Raw genomic sequence first — 18,419 nt, 5'->3', positions numbered from 1 at the left:
GTCATTATTTAATGCGTCTTACTCCAACACATAGTTCATATAAGGGAATTGAGGCAATGGTCAGGGAGGCTTGTAGATGACTAATACAAATGAGATATCCTTGACCCAGTTCTAGTTGAGATGGTTTAACCCAAGAGGTGCTTGCTACTGTTACCAGCCAAGTCATGTGTCGTTTTTAAACAAACATATGACGGAAGTCCGACAGAGCACGAAAGCAACGCGTTCTCGCCGTACGTAATCAATTTTTCTCGAGCATTTGCTCCGGAGCAAATTGGAGAGTTCACACGTGCAAATTTACATCGGTGCTGCCCCGCAAACGAGCATTTACTCTGGAGCAAATTTTTAAACCACCTCCCTGAGGTGGATCAAATTTGCTCCAGTGTAAGCTTTTTTGCTTTATTTTGCTTTCATGGCTCTTTTAGTCCAAAAGGTTCCCGACCCCTGCCATAAAGGAATACTCAGGTAACAAAAAGCAAAGACTCAACATCCAATCCTCAAAGTTCCACAACGGTCTTAATTTTTAATCAGATATCAGTGGCAAAGGCAACTGATCACTGGACTTAACTACCCAAAATTGATTTTTTACCCACAGTATTTTACCCTTCTTTGAGAACCTAGAATATTCACCCTTTTCATCGCCGCCTTTGTTGGACAGTTGAATACATAGTAAGTGAAATATTAGGAAGTTTCAATTGGAAATCTCTGGACGGTTACTCAAAAGAGGTGCTGCCTCACTTGAATTGGGCTGACACTCTAAAAGCGGACAATGACAACCCTAAACGTATCTCTCTACATTGGTTTAGTTAACTTCCATCTCCTTGCACAATCATTTTACTGTGCATCGGGATCACGGGAAACCCTTTGAATTATTCACATGCAGCACAGTGACCTCGTGGTCAGCACATCTTCCTCATGCATGACTTTTTTTGGACATACTCATGCTCATTTGGTACATTCTCATTTTTTATGTGTAACGGTCATCATCCCATATACATGCTCCCTCCCATACATATGTGACACCACCAAAATGCGCATGAGCATGCTAATCCGTACAGACCGGCTCTTCCAAGTTTATTCCTCACAAACTTCAGATCACCCGTCAATAAGATGGATGAGATATGGCTACGGGTTATCGCATATCGCATGGAAAGCTGTCTAATGACCTTCACAGAGACTTGGCCGGATAACAACATCCCAGATGGGGTCCATTGAGCTAGCAGGTCTCTCTGTGTATTGACGGCAGCCTCCAGTAAGAAGAAAAGGAGTGGAGTGTGTGTATTTACTTACCGGTACATAGCACCTAGTGCATTGCAACAAACATTATCGAGTCACACTGTTCTTCAGATCTGGAGTATATAGCAGTGAAGTGTAGACTGTTTGACATGCCTAGGAAATGTTCTGTCATTTTGATCACAGGTGTTTGCTTACCATAGCAGGCTAATGCTCAATTTGCATTTGTAGAGCTTTATGCAGTTGTAAACAATCAGTTGAGCGCACTCACGGAGACAATCACGATGGCAGTGGGAGACTTTAATCATGTGGAACTGAAAGCAGTGCTGCCCAAATTTCACAAGTTCATCGACTTTCCTTCCAGAGGCCATAATACACTGGACTCAGTGTCCACCTGCAACCCAGGAGCATATAAGGCAGCAACATTGTCACACCTAGGCATGGCTTATCACATTGCTTTGGAAATAACCCGAGTGGACAGACCCCTCATCTGCAGGGCAGGACGAAAGGTCAAAACTGTACATGTCTGGAGTGGTGATGAAGCCACCTAAATGCTTCAAGACTGCTGTGAGCACACCGACTGGCATGTGTTCAAGGAGGGTGCAAATTTAAAGGATTACACGTCATCAGTCCCGGCTTACGCAAACATTTGCATAGAGTTGCATTGTTATCAACCAGAACCATCAAAGTGCTTCCAAATCAGAAAACATGAGTGGACAGCACAGCGTGTACACCACTCAGGACCACATCGGGTGACAAGCTGGCTGAGAGATCTGAAGAAGAGCATAAGGGAGGCAAAACTTAGGTACAAGCAGTGCATCAAGGGACACTTTCAGAACAATGCCCGGAATACGTGGCATGGTTTTAAGAACTAAAATTTCACTTCAAACACACCCTTACCTTACCATACTTATCAGACTTATGACAATATGGAGTGTTATGAACTCTCTTCACTCCCAACAGCTTTCAGAAGTGCCTTCCCACATTAGACTGAAACTGTCCCCCAAATCAGTGAGCAGTGTCCCTGTTCCATGTTCCAAACGTAGCTCCGAATGAGACATTTATTAACTTTGGTGGCCTTCTGATCATGGCATAAAGCAGAGGTAGGGAAGTCCGGTTCCTCGAGAGCCACATCCTGCCTGTTTTAGATCCATCCCTACTCCAGCACACCTGATTCAGTTGATGATGATCGTGTCGGGCTTCTACAGAGCTTGCTCATGAGCTAATCGTTTGAATCAGGTGTGTTGAAGTAGACAATGCAACTTGAAATCTGATCATAGCGCGTCGGCTTCACAGTGCAGGGGTACTGGGTTCGATTCCAGCTCCGGCCTCCCTGTGTGGAGTTTGCAAGTTCTCCCCAGGCCTGCGTGGGTTTTCTCCCAGATTCCAAAAACATGCGTGGCAGGCTGATCAAACACTCTAAATTGTCCCGAGGTTTGAGTGTGAGCATGGATGGTTGTTCGTCTCTGTGTGCCCTGCGATTGGCTGGCAATCGATTCAGGGTGTCCCCCGCCTCCTGCCCGGAGTCAGCTGGGATAGGCTCCAGCACCCCCCGCGACCCTAGTGAGGATCAAGCGGTTCGGAGAATTAATGAATATATACTGCACAAATTATACTACTGTATAGCCAAGTCGGAGCAAGGTGAACACATTCATGTTGTTGCTGAGTATGGAAGTGCATTGCAGGTTCCGGCTTTGTGCAAAAACGATACTCTCAATGGATGCACACACAGTACTTGTTTGTAGACCTTAAGGTGAAGGGAAACAAAGATGGACTAAATTAGATTTCCCTTGTTGCCGTTACTTAATGTTAAATTTGTGGATGCTTGGTTGATACTCTTCACTGCTCTGCAGACTTTCATTAAAAGTACATGGAATGCATCACATTCATTGGCATATCAGTAATTTGTGTGTGTGTGTGTGTGTGTGTGTGTGTGTGTGTGTGTGTGTGTGTGTGTGTGTGTGTGTGTGTGTGTGTGTGTGTGTGTGTGTGTGTATACGTGTGTGTATACGTGTGTGTATTGGGGACGCTCACCATTTTTCCTTCATGTTCTCAGTTTTTACTTTCCCCTGTTTTTTTCCCCTTCTTCCAGCATTAATGCCAGCAGCTGCTGGACCCAGCATGTTTTTTCTGTGCAGGTCTGATAAAACCCGCTCAGGTTATAGAAAGAGTCAGCGGGGCAGAAACAAAACGCTGCCCCCGGCTTTTACGTTAGAGCGATGTAGCTTTGCTGTGACTCCTGGGGGTGATCAGCTCAGTAGCATCAGATTGACAGGAAAAAGCTCTTCTACAAAAGGTTTTACAGCACATGTGTGTGTGTGAAAGAACCTTAAAATGCTGTTAAATACATCTGAGCAATGAGAAGAGGTGGGCATTCTGTCAGACTGTCCTTCACCGTTTCTGTCAGTATTTCAGGCCAACCCACCTGGGTCCAGTTTGTCCCTCATCAGCGATACCCAAATGGTGACGAGAAAGGAATTTCCCTGGCACACACAGGTGCCGCACAAGTTGACACACAGCGTGGTGATTAGTGAAATAAAAACAATATGGAAACAATTTTTCTGTATTTGTTGGTGTGCGGCACCTGTGTGTGATATTGTAACTCTGTTCTCAACGCCGATGTCTTGGATGGACCAGGCCAGCCTGAAATATTGACGGCAGCTGCCTGACAATGCCCACCTTTTATATGAGGCTCTTGACTTTCGTCAACAGTAAAACTGATTAAGGATGGTCACCTTTCACACTGGAACAGAGACACTACAGATTCCTGGGATCTTGGAATCAACACCGTACTCAACGGTACCAATTTTTGGGACTGTGTGTTTTTGTGGTAATTAAGATTAATTTTACTAATAAAATCTATTTTTTCTCATTTTTAGTTTTTTTTTTTCAATTCAACATTTATTTTTCAGCATATTAACTTCTAGCTTCTGAATGATCTAAGAGCTGAGTTGGAGCCAGTTGCAAGGAGTCATGCCAAATCAAATGGTGAGAGATTCCTAACCTGAGATTTCAGCCATCCATTTTCTCATCGCCGTATCCTCACAAGTGTTGCGGGTTTGCTGGAGCCTATCCCAACTGTCCTCGGGCACATATAGACAAAACAGCCATTCACGTTCAAAATCCCACCGAGGACAATTTAGACTAGTGTTCCATCAGCCTGCCGTGCATGCCTTTGGAATGTGGGAGGGAACTAGAGTACCTGGAGAAAACCCACGCAGGCATAAGGAGAACATGCAAATCCCACACAGGAAGCCCCGGAGCCGAAATCGAACTCTGCATCTCGGCACTGTGAGGCCAATATGCCCTGTTCCGACTTCATAAAAATCAATGTAATCATAATATGCAAATGGAAAAATGATTTTTGGCAGTTGTAACTTGGCAAAAAGTGGCAGACAGCAATAAGGTATCAACCTTATTGTGGTTTAAGGCCGTATTTTGAATTAGAATTTTCTTTTGTTGCAAGAAGTAGGAAACTGTAACATCGAGCATAAAAACATTGAAAAGTGAATCTTGGATAGAAATAGGTGGGCAGACAGAAAATGTCACTTGGACAACTCCCTTAATTCTCCTTTGCCTCATACAGTAAATGTTGACCCATTAAAGAAAACACACAAATGAGGAACCTCCGATCAAATATATCTGCATCTAATAGAAGGCTTCATATTCACTTCCAACACACACACATACACAGACATAGATAGTTGCGAGCCAGACAGTGTTTATGAAGTGCAGCCTCAGTGAGTCCATCAAGTCTAATGATTCCCTCCTGGTTGCGTCTGTCAGCATCGTCTCCCTCCACGGCTACATCGCTCCATCACTCCCTTTCCTCCCTCCTTGCATTAGACACCCCCCTTACCTCTCACGCATCCCTCCATTGCCTGCCAGAGGTTTTTTGCATCATGTCTTCCGTGCCAGACAATGCACCCCCCCCCCGCACATCTTTGCCTTTTCTTTTTCTTCCTTTGGTCGCCCAAGTTTGCTCAATTTTTTTCTCCATGCCTTCAACCCATCAAACGTCTCCCTTCATCCTGTTAGTCATTCTCCCCTTTTTCTCTTCCTCCCCTGTCTGTTACTTCCCGTACCGTAGCATTCGCTTCCTCAGCAAATTGACAGATTTGCTCGCATATCAAACACATTTTCGAAATGGCCGACATCTTTGTGTGACACATTTTTCAAATAGGTTGTGTTCACAGTGATCGCAGACAAGTCTTTGCCCCATGAGGGACAATCTTGATTGCGATCGCCCCCCCCCCCCCCCCCCCAAAAATGGAAGAGCTGGACCAGTGTTTCCCAACAAGGATGCCATGACACACTAGTGTGATCTTTGATACTCTTTGAATGCCGGGGGAAATTACCCAGTTTCACTTAATTTGGACGTAAATTACAAACGGATCTTCATTCATCTATACCAGGCGTGTCCAAAGTCCGGCCCGCGGGCCAAATCCGGCCCGCGGTCGACTTTCATCCGGCCCTCGGCCCCCGTCATAAAATCAGTGCCGTCTGGCCCGCAGGTTGGGCGCAATGGAACACGTGTTGCATTGACTGAGGTCTCGTAGACTGGTGAGTGATGTTTCATAGAGTACTGCTTCCCTCTAGTGGCTAAATGAGTAATAGCATTCACTAAATGAGTAATAGCATTTAGACACTAGAGGGCATCACTCACGAGTTAACAAGACATCACTCCGTGTTTATATTGACTGATATGTCATATTTCAAATTCCTGTTTCAAATGAACCAAAAGAAATTCTTAAGATTGTTGAAATTAAAATAAAAATGGAAATGTGAAACAGACTGGCTTACTAAAATTTGTTGAACAATATTGTTGTTCAATGTAAAGAATGTCAGCCAAGGTCGGCCCCCCGACATTTTACCACATAAAATCTGGCCCCCTTGGCAAAAAGTTTGGCCACCCCTGATCTATACTGTATATGAAGCCATCCAAATGTATACTGACAGGAAGAACAAATAAATGCTCTCCTGTTATCCACCTGTTGTCTTCAGACAACAGTAAATCATGGCTCTCTGTGACTATTTCTCTTTTTGATTGAATTAAACAGACCCGGATTTCAAGATACGTAAACACACTTATATTGTAAATTATTTGTGAAATTGCAGTAATTATTATGTGGCACAGACTGATATTGCAGACTCAAATAGAAATAATTGCGGGCCAGGAGCAAAGAGTGTGTAAAAAATCTTGTAATAATTAACATTTGAGAAAAGAAGCTAAACTGCAACATGGACAACTGGCAGAAGTACATGTCAACGGGAAACGTCATGAGCTAATTTAGTATAGCCTACCACCGCTAGTTAAAACGAACTGGAATCCAAAATCGTTGGTTGGGATTGAGGGATTTTTGATAGACACAACCACTTGTATACTTTCACTTTTTAACAAAGGATAACTCCATTAACTACAAGCACATTTTTAGACAACATGCTGAGAGCCTCAACTGATGTCATCACGGACCGCCAGAGTTTCTGTTTAGCCAGTTAATGGCCAACCAGCTTTTCACCTTGATCGACTCAGTCCCATGTCATTCAACAGGCCAGCCCTGCATTTAAAGACACCCACACGCACACACACACACACACACACACACACACACACACACATGGGTGTGCATTCAACTTTGCAGATTCTACAGTGTCGAGCATGAGGATGGCAACCCCAATAGGACAAAAATAACACCTGTACCTCATATGTACTGTACCTGTATGTATTATTGGTATTCTGCGTAAAGCTTTAAAAAAAATAGGTCAGAGTTTTTTTCGGTTTGGCTCTGGATGAAGGCGAACGCGTTTTACTCTGTTCCTACTCTGCACCCGCTCCCTTTTTCCCTGCTTGCTTGCTGATTTTGGTTATGTGCTGTCCCTGTGTCTAAAACTAGCCTTCTACTTCTTTTTCTTCCAAAAAACAAATAATGGAATTCGTCAGCTGGACTCTCAGCACTACGGCTAAAATAGTTTTGACGGAAGGACCAGGCAGGGGGGAGCTTTCTTGCCCCTCTGGGATGTTTGCTGCTGGGTCCACTTTAAATCCTTGGCAGAAAAGGAGAATGGTGAGCCTGTCGATATTGTCAGTAGAGGATGTGGAAGACATGTACATTATTGGTCTTTTGATAACAGGTATCCTGCTGTTTGGAGTTACAAATTTCCTCTTCTATTGAAAAATTCAGCTGATGGGAGCAGCTTCATTGGATGTGAATAAGCTGACGGTCTTCATGACAAACTTACGGAGCCCCAAAGACAGGCATGTCCAAAGTCCGGCCCGGGGGCCAAATCCGGCGCGGTGGTCGAATTTCATCCGGCCCTCGGCCCCTGTCATAAAATCAGTGCCGTCTGGCCCGCAGGTTGGGCGCAATGGAACACGTGTTGCATTGACTGAGGTCTCGTAGACTGGTGAGTGATGTTTAATAGAGTACTGCTTCCCTCTAATGGCTAAATGAGTAATAGCATTCACTAAATGAGTAATAGCATTTAGACACTAGAGGGCATCACTCACGAGTTAACAAGACATCACTCCGTGTTTATATTGACTGATATGTCATATTTCAAATGATCATTGCAGTTGTGGATATGTGTATTGCTTGTTCATTTCCCTGTTGTTCGAGTCAAAGGTTTTGTGACTATTGAAAAGTCATGGTGATACATTTTATGTTTCAAATCAATCAATTTGCACTCAGGAGACTTCTGTTTAAGAAAAAGTCAAGTGAATAAGCAGTTGTATGTGATATACCTGTTTCAAATGAACCAAAAGAAATTCTTAAGATTGTTGAAATTAAAATAAAAATGGAAATATGAAACAGACTGGCTTACTAAAATTTGTTGAACAATATTGTTGTTCAATGTAAAGAATGTCAGCCAAGGTCGGCCCCCCGACATTTTACCACATAAAATCTGGCCCCCTTGGCAAAAAGTTTGGACACCCCTGCCCTAAGGAGACATGGAAGGAAAAAAAAAACTTTGCGAGATCTCGCAAAGTAATGCGAGATCTCGCAAAGAAAGATTGCGAGATCTCGCAATCTTTCTTTTTTCATGCGCGTTGATCTACTTCCGGGTCAGCTTGGCGAATGTTGACTGTCGTGCGCGGCTAATTTGAGAGACGACACGACTTCGGAGGAGGAGAGAATCACGTGCGCGGCTTATTTGAGAGACAACACTACCTCGGGGGAGGAGAGACTCATGGAGGAGGACTTGGAACACTTCTTGCGATCAAGAAATGTCGCTCAGGTGGACGTTACGCGTATGAAAAGCGACAAGGTGGGCATACAGCCATACACTAACGTAATAAGCGTAACAAGAGCAAAATGGACACTGGTTCCGACATGCTTACTTTCCCTACTGTTAGTTTTCTGTTTTGTAAATACGGTACTGTAGTGCAAACCGTTTGATTCTTTTGAGAATTAAGAAAAGCATTACATAAATTCTATTATTATTATTATCATTAATCGTAGTAGTAATTGGTTATGCAGACCTCCAAATACAGTGAGAAACTAACTTGGCGGGGAAAGTGAAGCTAGCATTTCTATCTACTCTACCTGTACTGTTGACGTTCTTAGTTCTTACAATAATGACTTGATGTAACAAAAATACATCACAGTTAGTAAATGTGCTGCTGCTTCCTGATGTATTATTATTATTATATTATGTAATATTGAATACAAATAATGATGACTGCTCTGTACCATCACTCATGTTACATTTGTTAAAAGTTATTATTAATCTAATCAAAATTTCAAGTATTCATTCTCACTATTTATCTTTGCAGGTTGACATGGCAGTAATCATGCATCTGGCATAGTTAACCACGTGAAGGGCAGTCTGCAATTGTTTTCCATTTGTGTATTGTGCATTATTATAATGCAATCGATTCCATATTAATTCTCCATTCCTTCCATTTTCTGCACCACTTATTCTCATGATGGTTTCAGGCAAGATGGGAGTTTTCAGTTTTACTCAAAGGTCTGAAGTTTTATATTCCATTTCAAATGTTGAGATTGATGTTTGTAAGAATTTGTCATTGTGAATAAAATGTGTTCCAAATTATTCTTGACAGTTTTTTTAAACACAAGAAACCACCTGCTGACAAAAGTGAGGAGTGACAATTACGTAGTCGTCATTTACAGGCAGGTGAAAATTCAATTGGGATGATGTACAATTATGCAGGAATACTCCTCAGCATCCACGTTGGCTAAGTATTTGTAGATAAAGTCAGCAACCAAGAAAGAATGTTTATTTACACCAATAATGGTTTGACAAACAACCATTTTATATTGTAGATCAAATATGTTGTCCTTATAGAGGTAGAAAAACGGCAGATAAAAAATGCTTTTAATTATGATGGCTATATATTATTTGTAATCAAAAGTGTTTCAATTATCCTTTGAAGGTGAAGTGATAAAAGAAATGACAATGGTCAAATTCAGGCTTCAGTAAATAAGATAAGATATCCTTTATTTGTCCCACACTGGGGAAATTTACAGCCTCCAGCAGCAAGAATGTAGGTAGAAAGAAGAAAAAAAAGACAACAAACACCATTCAATTAAGTGCAATATAAACACAAAATGGATAAATCGCAGTGCTAGTGCTAGTCTTTCACATCATTCAATTATTATTATTATTATTGTTGTTATTTTTATTCAGCAGCCTGACAGCAGTCGGTAGGAACGAGCGTCGGTATCTCTCCTAAATGTTACTAATGTAAATGTAATGTAAATGTTACTTCTCACACCAGTTGAGGAGCCGTAATATAGTTTGGTCTAAACACCAAGCAAAACATAGATGGCTGTCATTTATAAAGTGTATGCAGAAAATTGGTGAAGATTGCACGGCTGTCTGTCCTATGTGTTGTTATTTTGACTTCAAAATGGCGCCGCGAGAGTGGCTGCCTTTCCAGCAGCTCCTATATTTTGTATATTTCATATTCTTCCTTTCATAAATTTGCTGCTGTGAATTCAGAATTTCTCCATTGGGAGACTAATAAAGGTTTTCTTATCTTATCTTAAAGAGTAGCGGTGATGGCCTCTCTGAGATGTAAACACAGGTTCACAGCCTGAAATGGCTCTTTTGGTGGCATTAGATCGGACTGGGCCATTAAAAAAGCACACAATGCAAATACATCTGGATCACAAGCCATGGTCAAACGAAAGACACACTGGCTTTTGCACAGTTGAACTGGAGAGGAAGTTCCTTGTACCATAAAGTTCAGGTAACGTATACATCACGTTGGGCCGACCACTGGGGACATTCATGTTCTTTGAGGCCCTGATGAGATGGCTGTTCCAAACTAGGGCCAACTCATCCTGTTGAAAATAATATACAGACAGGTTAAATAAGAGTTGCAGAGTCATATCAGTTTTTATGAGCCAGAAATTTTCGCATGAAGCTGCTTTTTTGTCTCACTCCTCCCCTCTCATTTGTACCACATCTCACCACTCCCCACTTTTCCTTCACCTTCAACCCGTGATAACACACCATTATCTTCTTTCCTTCTTTCGTGTTTCTGTCCACTTTCCCATCAACTCACGCTCACATACAAAAATACCCATTTAATTAATGAGTCTATCAGAATGTATGAACTCACCTGAATAAGTCCCATGCAACAAAATTGTAGGATGTTTTTGTCCAGAAATCCACCATCAAAGAAGCCATTGTCTCTGAGGTCTGTGAAGAGGGATAACCAGAACTCCATGCAATGGCTGCGAAGAAACTGCCACCAATACATGTATTCAATTCTTTGATTGGCGGTGCTGGCTCCATCCAAGTAACTGTCAAGAGTGCTGCCTGGCGGTATTGGCACCAGGAAACGCTGGAAGCCTTTAACGTGACCATTTTCAGTCCCAAGATCAACTCGAACGATTCGAGGACAACCACCCCAAACGGGTCACAACGTCGATGTAGTAACCTCCAATCAACTTTGGGTCACTAATTGTTATGTAGGCATTGAGCCACATTATTTTCCTTGAAAAACCATCAATAGCCCCATTGATACAAATTCCAAATGGTTTCAGTTTGTCATAGGAGTCCATGTCTCGCTTCAAATGTCTTTCGCTTATTTGGAAACCGTACTTAACACCAAGAAGAGATTTAATGTCTTTGTATTTAAAGCCAATTTCAAAGTAAAATTCTATTAAACTCACGAACGGTTGAACACGCTCCATAACTGTTGTCTGCGCTTACAGGTACGATGACCCGGAAGCACGTCAACGACCATTAAAAATAAATAAATAAAGTATTGCGAGATCTCGCAAAGTAATGCGAGACCTCGCAAAGTTTTTTTTTCCTTCCATGTCCCCTTAGGGGCTCTGTACAAACTTACATTTTGGAATGGTGTAAATTTGAAAAGTACGACAGAGTAAATTGGCTTGAAGGATGAAGTATGCTTATTAATCTTTTACTTTCTTCTTATGGGCAAAGTCGAAATTCATGGAATGTGAAAAATAATTCTCAAGGTGAGCTGACTATTTGGACAGTTTGGCATTGTGCTGAGTGTCAGCACATTGCCATCAACATTTGCTGGAATAATAACAATATAAAAATAACAAATTTGGTTCTCAATATATGATGGATCTTGTTATTATGCGTATTGTTGCATTCAAAAAAATGTTCCGTAAGCATTTACTGTAGAGAATCATGCGACTCAACTCTCATGAAGCTGAAAAACTGGATGCTTTCGTCACTAAGACAAAACACTCCCCTTTGCATTACCTGTCACCAAACACTACAGTGTAGATGTTTTAACAAATGGCTCTTACGAAATTAAACAGGTAAATTTGGCACATGCCTGTCACTGAATTAGCCCCACAGATATATTCAATGCCGTTGTGTGGTAGCAGCTGCCTCTGTCTTACACTTTCTAGTCGGTTGCCTGATGCATATTTGTCAGCGTAAAACAGTCACAATCACTCCTTGACGACATCCCAAAGCAACAAGGCAAAAACATGCGTAGTTAACAACTACGTACAAACAGTTTGTGCAGTGATGTCAATGACTCTTTACATTTGTTGAGACTGGTAATTCATCGTTGTACCCCTTTCACAAAAATACACAAAAAGCCAATGAAAAAGTAGAACACCGTGATGGAGTGAGATGCTCGCCAAGCTTTGAATGTAGCGTTAGCCTTGCATATGAGAGGAGGTGGTAAGAATGGTGGTGATATATAAAGGGCAAATCGATTGACAGGCGTCTTTCTGAAAGGATATCTGCCTGCTGCTCAGACTTAAATTATTTTCCTGCACAGAAAGAAAATGCTTCGAGCACTGGCTTTGCATGAACAAGAGAGAGTATGTCTCCACTCATGAAATTTGTACAGAAGGTAAGAAAAGAAAGTCAAACCACTGCAGCTATCCCACTAGCAGACATATTTTGTCTGCTTTTCCATTTACACTTAATGAGAAATTCCGCTACCTCTCTCTGTTCTGTTATTAGTCTTTCCCCTCTTCAGTCTCACAACATCTTTAATACCTTTGCTGTTCAGCCTGTCTAAGCCACAGTGGCTCATTTGTATAAATAGCTTACCACTGTGTGCGTGTGTGTGTGTGTGTGTGTATGTGTGTGTGTGTGTGTGTGTGTGTGTGTGTGTGTGTGTGTGTGTATGTGTGTGTGTGCGTGTGTGTGTGTGTGTGTGTGTGTGTGTGTGTGTGTGTGTGTGTGTGTGTGTGTGTGTGTGTGTGTGTATGGCAGTGGATGTTTCAGTGAGTATATGTTGCATTGTCTACTGCAGTGTTTTCCAAACTTTTTTGAGCCACAGGACAAAGGTAATTAGAGTGGCAATGTTCTGAAAATTGTGCAAAGAGCTCCATGAAGTCATAAGTCCTAAAAATTCAACTTTAACAGATCTAGACAGGATGACATCCATTTAGTAGCTTTGTAATAGGACATTGTACCAGCCAATAATTGGCTAAGCTTGAAATGGACTCACACCCCTCACTGTCAGGGACCAGAGTACTGTGCATTGTCTCATGGTATAATCAGTATATTGTCGAATCTCGTTATAACGTACCTCGAGGGACATAGCGAATCTGTACGTTATAACGGTAGTTCGTTGTCACCATTTCCCATAAAATGGCCGCCAACTACGATGTATAATACAGGATGAACATTTATAGATGTAAAAACATGAACATGTAATACAGTCTAAACATGTCAATTACAAATAAGTGTATACAGTATGAATAAATTATTATATTAGACATTAAATAGACAACTGTAGCATTCCTATTTAATATCTGAAAACATGTCAGCAAATGAAAAAGTGCCTTCTCCAGTTCAGGATGTGCTGCGCCCCGAAGCCGTTTACGATCATCTTTCAATCTGTTGCCCTTGAACTCGACCATGAATTTGTTGCCATTACAGATGAATGTTGAAATCGTTGACTTTGCGGATAGATGAGCTTCGATATTTGCAAACATTGCCTCGAAGATGTGCGCGCATCTTAATGACGTCACTGTTGTTTGAGAACACGAGCATTCTTACTTGCCTCTCGCATTGAATTTCTCCACTTTGACATTCAGAGCACTGGGCAGAAATCACCCCCCAAGGGCTTTCGCGATGCTTTGTTTTAATTAAACAGTCGGATTACCCTGGTCCGCACCAGTTCTAAGCCAGCTGCTAGGCGCCGGCCGAGGCGACACGACGGAGAGACGCACCCCGTGCCTGGCACGATATTTTCACCTTCTCCCCTGGAGTTTCAAGGGCCGACGGGGACTCACTGGACGCCGCCTGAACCGCGACGCTTTCTAGGGTGCGGGCACCTCTCTCGGCGCGAACCCATTTCAGGCTTTGACTCTCCCCGGGGCACCCGCCGGCTTCTCCGGGATCGCTTACGTTGCCGCATGTTGCATTCTCACATCGTCAAGCTTGTGACCATAAGTTTCGCCATTTTTTCTGAAAGGTGTGTTTACCAGCAGGAATTCTATTGGAGACTAGATCTCTCTGTGTGCTCTTTCCATTCTGACAACCCATGACACAAGACTATTACGACTCACAAGCATGTGTTTTCGGCCTCCAAGATGCACATGCAGCCAGACTTAATGTATGCATGCGTCACATGAAACGGATCTATTCGTAGTCTCAGCTGAGCGTCGTCCCGGAGACTCCTTTTCGAAAGCAAGAGACAATTTCAGCCTTCGCAGAGTGTGAGATTTGCTTCTGTTCCGGAAGTACAACAATGTACAGAGTCATTCAGTAGCGTTGCTCAGCAACGGAGGGGAGGGCAATTAGCTTCCCGCGGTTCGTTGTAAAGAAGGCATTTTCACTATTTCACTATAACGGTGTTCGTTGGAAGCGAAACAAGCAAATGGAAAATTAATTTTGTGAAATCACGACTTTGACTCGAGAAAGTTATGGGGGTGGAAACGTAAACGGGGTATGTCGAAAAGAGGTTCGACTTTCGTAGGTGATTGTATCGGCTATTTGGAAAAACTACCAACTGGCTGGTTGTGATGAGTACCTTTTGTCTCACATACACGGTCATTACATCGGGGTTTTAATCTTTGTTTGAATGTGTTTGCGTGCAGATTGTATGCCCTCCTGCCCAGTCTTACTTTTGTCCGTCTGGCGTTTTTGTTTGTAAAGAAACCTTTTTGGTGCCAAGATCTTATCCCTGTTTACGTTTGTGGGAGCCACCCCTACCCGGATGATTCCAGAACGTGACAGTTCCAGTTTGTTCATTGAGCCCTGATTTGTCAAAAAAGTATTAACGCCCAGAGAAAACATTACAACTTCTCATCGTGATCGTATTGCCTTGAATTATGTAAATGTGTCATGTAAATACTCATTATCATGTGTAACACATCTCAGAACACATCTTTTTATGGGTCGACGGTGGCTGTGGTTGGCTATTGTTTTATGACACACTACAGCTTTATTCTATATGCTCCTAGTGCATGTGGGTGTTATAAAAGTATGTTTGCTTGAGGTAAAGAAGCCCTATTCATGTTTGTAAGATGAGTCGTAAAGTTCATACTATTCGGAATAATCTACTGTATATGGTTTGTTTTGTGCGAGTGTGTGTGTGTGTGTGTGTGTGTGTGTGTGTGTGTGTGTGCACTATGAGCAAATACATTGTCGCATCCTCAAAAAAAATACATTTGACCTGTATTCAGCATTATTAACAAATCATCACATATGATGTTAGCTGTGTAACACTTAGATGCTTAGTTTCAATGTATAGATACACAGGTAGCTAGCTAGCTAGACAGACGACACGAAGACACAACACTTGTTTTTTATTCCCATTTATAATGAGCGCAACTCAAAGATTATTTCTATGTACACAAAAGTCCTACTTCCCTATATTGGTTCACAAATCTGTTCGTGAGCACTTATCATATGAGATAATCCATCCGCTTCACAGGTGGGGCTTATCGCATGTTAAGATAAAAGATCACGCTAAAATGGGCAGTTTTATCATCCAGAACAATGTCATGGATGTGAAGTTTTGAGGGAGCGTGCATTTGGCATACTGACTGAAAAAATGTCCGCCAGTACGGTTGCCCTTGAATTAAAGCTTCATTTCATAGGCTGCCTCTTAAGGTGCTTCAGACAATTTGGTAATACATCCAACCGGTATCATACAACCACATACCACACCACCCAGTCTCCTCTCATCCACCGTCTTCACTTCCAAGATTGTCCATGACCAGCAACCCTGACTGCTGCTGGAACAATTGATTTGCATAACCAAATAATTTCTGTACAAACTGTCAGACACCGTTTCAGTGAAGCTGAGCTCCATGCTCGTTACCCTCAGCAGGGTCTGGACTCCGGACTTGACTGCAGTTTGTTGTAGTGACTTGCTTACATGGGCAAATGCTCACAGTCAGAAGTGTCTTGCACTTTGGAGAGGTGGTGTTCTCTTCACGGATGAATCCCCTTTTTCACTGTACAGGGCAGATGGCAGACAGCATGTTGTGCGACGTGTTTTGCTCGAGTAGACCATGGGGGCGCTTGGTTTATGGTATAGGCAGACTTATGTCTTTGACAACACACAGGTGTGTAAGTACAATACAAGTGACTAAAGGCCAACGGCAAAATTTTTAAACTAACTTGCAAGTAAATGAAAGATACTCGCGGCACTTTCCCTTCCCTCCCTAGGGTTAGTGCAGCACGAATATGGAAGCAGGGATTGGAACAGAATAGCTTCTTGGGAACTTCTTAATGGTTTAAAACTTTATGAAATGAATAAAAAACACCCTAAAAAGTAAAAGGGTCTTAATCAGGGCTTTAGCACCCACAAGCCATGCCGGCAATTATATCATGTGCAAACATTTGGCTCTGGTAGCACCAGGCTGAGCGGAGACAGCCATCTGCAAGAAGAGCTGAGAGTCGTGTCGTCACGTCGTATGGGCGAGTGAGTCCCAACCATGGTGCTCTGTGACGTGAGCATGCCATGAGAGATCATCAGGGGTGCCGCGGTTAACTACATCACTTCACTAATTTGTGCGAAATAATGATTGATTATAAATATACAGTAGCTTGCACTTTTCACACTGAGTAAATACGTGTAAATTGAGACAAGATCATCATGGTTTCAGTATTGACATTTCTGTTTGGTGGTGTTCCGTTTTGTAATGTTAAATGAAGGTTGAGGCTCACGAATAGTTAGGAAATACTGATCCATATTCTTACCTACAGGGAGCAAAAGCCTGCACCTCCAGAGAGGAGTGAAGGAATAAGATCAAAGTACGCTAACGTGAGAATTCGAAACAATTTGCAACAGATGATTTTTGGAACATGGTATCCCAAAAGATCAACTGTGTTCCGTCACTGAGACGTCTTTGTTTTATCCTCCGTCTCAAATCCCCACGGCACATTTCCCATACGACAAATTGTGTTGACCTGTTATTACTTTGGTGATGTTGTCATTGTCAAAAGGAAGGTTATATCCTGCAGTTCAATGAGATGATTATGTATTTTTCTTCCCCCCAGGTTTGTTGTGATCCACAGACAATCAATGTAGAGCGGTACCTCCTCTTACACGTTTAAGTTGTGGGGTTTTTGAATATTGGCCGGGACAGGTTTCAGCTCACCTGCGACCCTGATGAATTTCAGTCAGCCATCTCGTTACCTCTGCGTCCTGCGTCCTAGATGCATAAATTTCCCACGGGATGCACAGTTCCAAATAATGTGCGTTTTTGGGATGCAAGGAAATTTCTCAGTCAAAACAAAAAAAAAAAGCTGCGGTAAATCTTTTTTTTCCGGCCACGATCGCAGTTTGACCTTCGCCGCTGCCATTGTTGTTTTGATCTCACGTTAAGTAATCTCGCGTGATGAGATTTCCGTTCCCGCGAGACGAGATTGGCGAGATCGGCAGACGATTGCCAAATTGAGGAACGTTAAAACAAGTGTTGCGAAAGTTTATTGCGGAGATATCACAGAGGAAGCAGCTTATAGTTGGATAGTTTTTTGCGATGATAAGTTGACTTTGAGAAAGCCTTGCATCATTGGAGGAGAATTTATGAACTCAAAGACAGAACCATGGGATGAAATAAGAACCTATTTCTCAGCAAATCGTGTATGCCTGAATTATTAAAACATTTGCAGCATTTGTTTATAAGAAATAAACCTCTTATCAATGTATATTGTTGTTGTTTGTGTTATTATCATATGAAATTGAATAAGTAGACCATTTCAGAATTCGAAATTTGGGACTCTAAATCATAGGTGTCAAACTCAGTTCCTGGAGGGCCGCTGTCCTGCATGTTTTCCAAGTCTCCCTGTTGCAACACACCTGATTCAAATGATCAGGTTCAATGTCAGGCTTGCGCAGAGCTTGCTGATGATCTGATCATTTGAATCAGGTGTGTTGCAACAGGGAGACTTGGAAAACATGCAGGACAGCGGCCCTCCAGGACAAAGTTTGACACCTACAGTATGTAAATGCATAATGGGACTCATACTTTTCTGATCAGCGAGTCCTCGGAAACTGTAAAATTATCACTAAGTGCTATTCAAAATGAGTATTTGTCAGTGTAGACAATTTGTTCAAGGTCCGAAAATGCAGATGAATCAATACTTTGACCCTGTTCAATGGTAGAGGCAACCCTTTTGCCATCACAATGCTCAGTTGAATAAGATTATACATTGCGACTGGGAACATTCTGTCTTTTCATCCGTTTGCAACAAATTCACCATCACTTCTATGTGTGTGTAGGGGGGGGGGCATATGTATGTGTGTTGCG

General features: G+C 42.3%; 1 protein-coding gene across 4 annotated transcripts in view; it reads left to right on the top strand.

Annotated features, from left to right (window-relative positions):
- The window catches only part of ldlrad4b (low density lipoprotein receptor class A domain containing 4b), a 180,506-nt gene that overhangs the window by 30,116 nt on the left and 131,971 nt on the right, over positions 1 to 18,419 (top strand). Inside the window, exon 1 of one of the 4 annotated variants that reach the window (XM_052065599.1) lies at positions 6,931 to 7,261. The exons of the other annotated variants lie outside the window; for them this stretch is intronic. The gene's annotated coding sequence lies outside the window, so the exon portion shown is untranslated. Of the gene's footprint in view, positions 1 to 6,930; positions 7,262 to 18,419 lie in introns of those variants that run through there. 4 annotated transcript variants of the gene reach the window in all.

This window comes from Hippocampus zosterae, chromosome 5 (assembly GCF_025434085.1).
Source record: "Hippocampus zosterae strain Florida chromosome 5, ASM2543408v3, whole genome shotgun sequence".
Classification (NCBI taxonomy): Eukaryota; Metazoa; Chordata; class Actinopteri; order Syngnathiformes; family Syngnathidae; genus Hippocampus; species Hippocampus zosterae.
The sequence above is the reverse complement of the archived record's forward strand: the minus strand, read 5'-3'. Positions and strand labels throughout refer to the sequence as shown.